We start from the raw sequence: 6,539 nt of genomic DNA on the forward strand, positions 1-6,539 counted from the left end.
CTCCCTCTCCTTCTACTGCTCCCCCTGCTTGTGCTCTCTCGCTCTGTCAAATAAACAAATAAAATCTTTAAAAAAAAATAAAAATAAACTGAAGCATAGAGGAGGCAGGCTGAAAGTCACCTAGCTCATTAGTGACAGAGCCAGGACTAGGAGCGAGAGTTCTTCATTTCCAGCCTAGCATCCTGTCCTCCACATCTTAACTGGTTTTTTTTGGGTTGCTAAGCCGTCTTTTTCAGGGAGTGAGGATGGTGGGGATGCACGTTTAGGTGTAGTATGAATCCAACAAAGGCAAAGTCAATATGTGTCAGGAGTTAGAACTGTGTCATTTATTTACATTCTATTTTTTAAAAGATTTATTTATTTATTTTAGAGGGTGCAGAGGGAGAGAGAACAATCTCAAGCAGACTCCCCATGGAGCCGGACAAGGGGCTTGATCTCATGACCTGAGATCATGACTTGAGCTGAAATCAAGACTCAGAGGCTCAACCGACTCAGCCACCCAGGCACTCCCATTTATTTACATTTTAGATGCTGTGTAGATGGAGAGGAGTCCGACATGTCCCTTCTGTCATTTCCTATTCAGCATTGTATGTGTAGTAACAAAAGGAAAATGGAACTTGGAGGACCTGTTACATACCTTTGCACAGAGAGGCCTGAGTTTCACGGATATGTGCTCACCCTGCAAGACTTACAGCTAACTATTGTCAGCGTTCTCACTGTGAACACTTGCTGTCACAGCCCATGGAAATGTTTACCTAGAACGCTATCTGAATCACCAGCCACAATGAACTTGTAAGTTCACCACAAGTCCAGGTGAGATGCTGTAGGGTACCCTGCAGTCAGACCTCAGCTGTCTTAGGTAACACTGCATTTGGTACTCATGCTGTTTAAATGTACTGTGCGTTGTCTCTGTCATCTCTCTCATATTTGTAAATGGAAATGTCTTGTAAGAAAGTGCGTAAGCCTTAGAGGTCTACAGAACAACTTGTACATTAGCAAGTATTGAAAAACATAGATAAACTCTTACTACTGAGAAACTCATTCAACTCGATTTTCATTGTGGGGAAGCAATGAATGCTCTGTATTAAGAACTTTCAAACTTTTTGGCCTGAGGACCCTCCTATAAAATTATTGAGGATTCCAAAGAGCTTTTGTTTATGTGGGATATATATATAAAATCAGTATTTTTAGTGTTAGAGGTTAAAACAGAAATGTTTTAAACACAAGAATATACAAGCATACACTCTGTTGTCAGTGATGAATGTCCTCACATGGTGTAGCCTCTAGTTTAACTCTGTACGTTCATGGAATAAGAGTGAAAAGGGCAAGTAATGTCTCAGTGTTATTATGAAAGTAGTTTTGACCTGACCCTCTGAAAGGGTCTCAGGGGCCCCCACAAGAGCCACACCCTGAGAACAACTGCTCTGTGCAAATGTTCCAAAGAAACTTGAGATGATATAGACATGATTGCTGTTGCAAGTGATGGTGACAGGAGCAGAGGTATTACCTTAAAAATGCAGTAACGAGCACAGTCTTTTATTTCCAGGGCACGTATAATTCCAGGCACAAGGAACACATTTTCCATTTCGTTTTCCTTTCCTCCTGTTGATTTGTATAGCGCTTCAGACAGCGGTTCAGACTAATTCCTAGAGAGTCCAGGCTAAGGAGAGAAGACCACCTGTTGAGTGGATCTGGACACGGACAGGCCGTAGGCAGTTTCTGTTCCCCTCACTTCCCTGGCCATTTAACCCTTGCTCACCTTCTCCACCAGCCACCACAGCAGGTTACAGTCTGCATCCCCCTTCTCTCACTTCCAGAACTCGAGACTTTTCAGTGGATTAGTAACTGCACAGAAATGTACCCACTACTGAATTCATAATGATTACATAAGTAGGTAATCCGTGTTTAAAATGCCTTTTACTGGGTGCCTGGGTGGCTCAGTCGTTAAGCGTCTGCCTTCGGCTCAGGTTATGGTCCCAGGGTCCTGGGATCGAGCCCCGCATCGGGCTCCCTGCTCAGCGGGAGGCCTGCTTCTCCCTCTCCCACTCCCCCTGCTTGTGTTCCCTCTCTCGCTGTGTCTCTGTCAAATAAATAAAATATTTTTTTAAATAAATAAATAAAATGCCTTTTACTTTACAGAAATCCTTGGTAGACAGTTATATGTGGTTATTTTGGGGAGATTGGCTTGAGATTCTTTGAAGGGCTGGGAACATAGTTTTCCAATTTAAAGATTTTTATTTATTTATTTTTGGAGAGAGAGAGAGCCCAGGGGGAGAGGGAGAAGCAGACTCACCACTGAGCAGGGAGCCCGACATGGGGCTCGATCCCACAACCTGGAAATCATGACCTGAGCCCTTAACCGACTGAGGCACCCAGGCGTCCCCAGAGTTTTCCAATTTAAAATAATGAAACCTAGGATCTGAAAATTCCATCAACTTTTTAGGAAAGGATGAGATTTCAAGAATAAGAGGTGCCTCCATATATGTAGGATTTTCACCCTATGGTACATAAGTTTGGCTACAATTTTGGGGGGATGAGGAAGTCTCTCCCATAAAATGATTTTTAAGACACTTGACATTTGAGGAGGTACCACCTGTGGTCTTTATATGTCCCTGCGGTTGTTGTTAACTTTACAGCATGTCATTTCTCCATGAAAGTCTTAGATTCTAAGACCAGCAGAGTCGTGATGTGGTGTGCTATCAGATCAGGCTCTGTCAGGGCCTTCACTTCCACTCATCAGCCTCCAAACATATAAACCGGATTGATGTTTCAGAGCATTTAAAATAAGGGCTCTTTTAAGAATAGTCAAAACTTCAATAAATATTAAATGTGAGTGTTAGAGATCTCTGGCAATGATGGGAAGGAGGCATTCTAAACATCTTCCTCACACATCAGATTCTGGTAATCCCCCTCCCATCCTTCCAGGTCAGAAGGGGCTCTCACTAATGGGATTATGTGGTAGATCCTTCAGGTGTATTGGGACAGCAGAAAGGCTAAGAATCACACTCTATTTTTTATCTCCCTCTCTTCACCCAACACACATAATTTAAAAGTGCTTTGCTTTCTGATGAAGAGATTTAATTTGGAAGACAATTTGACGTCCCTCACCTCTTTTCAGGTAAATGAGCTCTTCGAAAGCAGACTGCCATTGCTTCCGTGTTCTTATCGTTCAGAGATGAGGAGATACAGTTCCTGCCTCTGCATACAGCCAAGAGGTGCAGATGCAGGTCAACAGTTGCTGTGTGCCACTCAAAAAGAGGTGAGTGTGTGGCACCGAACTTAGCCTGGGAGAGGGAGGTATTAGGAAGTGCTTCCAGGAAGTGACCTTTGAGCTATACAGGCATTAGGTGGACAAGAAAGGTAGGTCCATTCCAGGTGCCTAGGGATCTGCGGCTTGTTTATCAAGTATCTTCTACCTTTCTTCAGAGGTCTGTCCTTAAGCACTTCTCTTGTTTTCCTTCTCTCTCCCTGTCCGTTCCCCCTTCATTGGGTGGGTGTTTGGGATATAAAAGAAGTCAGAGGGTAGGAAACTTTCTGAGTGGCAGAATAAGATGACAGGTTTACCAAGAAGCAGTGTATGGATTCTGGAAATCCATCTCTAAAAACTAAGTTCCTGCTTTGTTAAAATGCATAGCTGGGAAACCTCAGTTTTGTTGATTGAGTGCTTTCCTAGCGAATGGATTATATTCTTGTCTCCAGTCCCATCTTCTCGAATTTAAGGGCATCTCTTAAGCCATCTAGGCCCAGGAATGGGCATAGGGGAGACAGCAAAATTAGAATCCAAGTTCCTACTACAAAAGCATTTTTATTGGCTCTGTGCACATGACTGCATGTTGTTTGAGCTGCATGCTGTGTTGTTGAATTGTCATAGTTCAAATCAGTGATAGTTTAATTCCACCAGGATTTGAGTAAGGTGAAAATAGAGCAGAAAAACCTGATACTGTCCAAGTCTGGGAGAATGAAGAAAAGGCAATCAATCAGTGGATGGGGCTTAATTTTTTCCTGGGGTTGGGGGTAGCAGAAAACAAGCAGGGAAGTAGTAGGACATGATCTGTGTGACAAGAAATAGCACCTGTGCCGTGCTCGAAAATGATTACTGCCTTGGGGCATCGTGCCCAGCTCATTGTCCTGCGCCTTCTAGGAGACTTGCTGACTGGCTGGAGTCTTCTTCCCAAATCACTGACTCTCATTTTGCATTTAGATTCCTTAACTATTGATTGCGGTGAAGAAAAATCTCTGAAAACTCGAGTAATCAATTACCTAACAGTGCTCAGTTACCATTCCTTTCGTGTCTTGACACCCTGGAGGACAGTGCTTCAAAAGCTGGACTTGGTCTCCTGGAGACTAAGAAAACAGAGTCCTTGAAGTCAAGCCGACTCTGCTGTTAGCCTCCTAAAGGAAAAGGTAGATAGAACAGGTCTTGTTTGCAAAATAAATTCAAGACCTACTTATCTACCAACAGCAAGTACACACTTCGAGTCGTCTTACCGTGGAAAATAGGAACAGTAAATTAAGAGATTAGAAAGGGTGGGAGAAGGTAGTGGACCCACGAAACTCTTACTGTACTAACTGATAGGAAGATGGCTAGAAATTGGAGAAGTTGTTTAGGAAAGTGGAAGACAGGACCTCCTGTGGTGCAGCCTTCAGGGGGTCCAGCAAGTCTTCTGGGAGCTGAGCCTCCTTGGGCGGAGACCAGCACAGTCTCAGTTACAGAATGCCGTGGCAGAGTGACTTGTGACTTGTGCTGCGGGCAGCTACCAAGGTGTGAGCCGTGTGAGCTTCTGCTTCTGACAAATACTGGAGGATGGGAAGTAGTGAGGAAAAGGCCTCGGTGCCCATGTAATCGCTCTGCTTGATACCACCAAGCACGTGCTTCTGAAATATTTTACTGAATGTGTATGAGTGATTGCATATCATTGTCTGAACCAGCAGGAAGTCAATTATTAAACATACATGTTTCCAAATAAAAGGCAGTTTAATTTTACCAGAAACCAATATCATCTTCTATCCCAAGTCTCTCACCAACTTTCTAGTCCCATTTCAGGGTGCCTTCACATCGGACTATTCTGATTTACTAAGCCCATGTTAGTTTACACTAAGATTCTGTGGTTATTTTACATATTCTCACTCCCCTTTGTTGAGGGAAGCCAAAGCTTATGTTAATAACTTGCTCAAGGGTTACACAGTGAGACAGGTGAAACTGGGAAAAGAACAGACTGACATGTTTTGTTTTAACTGCACCGAGTCAGGGATTGTGGCTACAATCGTCTGACTTTTTAAAAATCTTTTTCTTTGTTTTGTTTTTTAACAGATTTATCAGCAGGTTGCAGGTGAACATGGCCTTGAGGTAAATCCTGCCCCTTGTTGAAATTTAGTTTCAGCAGACTATTTATGATATTTTAGGAACTGGAATATTTTAGAGAAAAAAAATGTTTGGTTCTGTTCTAGACTTATTTTTTCTTCTTGTAGAAGAAACATGTTTAAACAAAAGTTCTTTATGCTGAGTAATTGTGATGCTTTAAGTTGGTCTTTTGCTTTAAGTGGATTTTAAATGTCAATGGTCAATGCCAATTCTAGATGTTTTTTTCTTGGTCAAATAAAAATTTCACTCAAACCTTACAGGTGTCGAGTTTTTATCATTTTATCCATGTTCGTATTGCATGTGAAATATTCCATAAAACCTGTTAGAATCCGGAATTCAGACTTGCCTTATCTGTGATGCCCTACTTCCCACGTGGCAGTTTCTGTCTCAGTAGCTGAACAGTGTTGAATACACACATGTGTCTATTTTGTCTATAACGTGAATCCTCTCTGTGCTCACACTGGCTGTACCTTCCTTATTTCAGGCTAGTGATCCAGATCGGCAGGGCAGGTGTGCGCGCTCGTGTGTGTGTGTTTGTGTGTATGTAAGGAGGTGGAAGACTGTCAAGGTGAGTTGTTAATTCAGGAATCTGAGCTGCTGTTCATATCAACAGGCAGAGTTTGGAGACAGAGGAGGTGTTCATCGTGTGAGACTTTGAGTGTGTTGGAAAACAAGTCGCGGAGCTTTCAGTTCATCCAAAACCTTAGGTGAGGAGATGAGGAGCATGTCTGCTTAGAGAGGCATCCACAGGGCAGAATACTAAGTTGTCTCTGAGAATTGCTTCACAGATGGAGTCATTTACTCTGCATCTTGCATCTTAACTTACACGCTGGAAGATGCTGTGTGTGGAGTTTTAAGAGATAACCAGACACCTGGGCTGGAGAACTGAGAATGCAGCTGGTGTGGCCGGGTCCTGTGGTCGCAGGATGGGCAAGAGCATCCAGGCAGGAAGTCCCGGAGTTGCTGGTGGGGAGACCACTTCACCCACCAGTGCTCAGCTTGGGTCTTGGTGGGCTGGTGTCTTCTTTCCAGAAACCGTGGTGCACTTGCTGCGCGCCCTACACTGTTGTGCACTCTCGCGTTCGTCGTTAAATCTCCCAGTCCTATGAAATGGGTACTGTTTTTTCTTTGTTTAAGGGAAACAGGAGCTCTTGAAATAGTGGGACTTTTCTAGGGT

General features: G+C 43.3%; 1 long non-coding RNA gene and 1 other non-coding gene across 2 annotated transcripts; both read left to right on the plus strand.

Annotated features, from left to right (window-relative positions):
• Positions 1-751: 751 nt before the first annotated feature.
• On the plus strand, positions 752-5,861 carry LOC123325705. The gene is made up of 3 exons (XR_006540590.1): positions 752-813; positions 3,119-3,259; positions 5,312-5,861. It is a non-coding gene; the product is annotated as an uncharacterized LOC123325705 (long non-coding RNA).
• Positions 4,338-4,464, plus strand: LOC123325938. Its single transcript, XR_006540771.1, has one exon.
• Positions 5,862-6,539: the final 678 nt, after the last annotated feature.

The sequence above is a fragment of the Neomonachus schauinslandi genome, chromosome 9 (genome assembly GCF_002201575.2).
Source record: "Neomonachus schauinslandi chromosome 9, ASM220157v2, whole genome shotgun sequence".
Classification (NCBI taxonomy): Eukaryota; Metazoa; Chordata; class Mammalia; order Carnivora; family Phocidae; genus Neomonachus; species Neomonachus schauinslandi.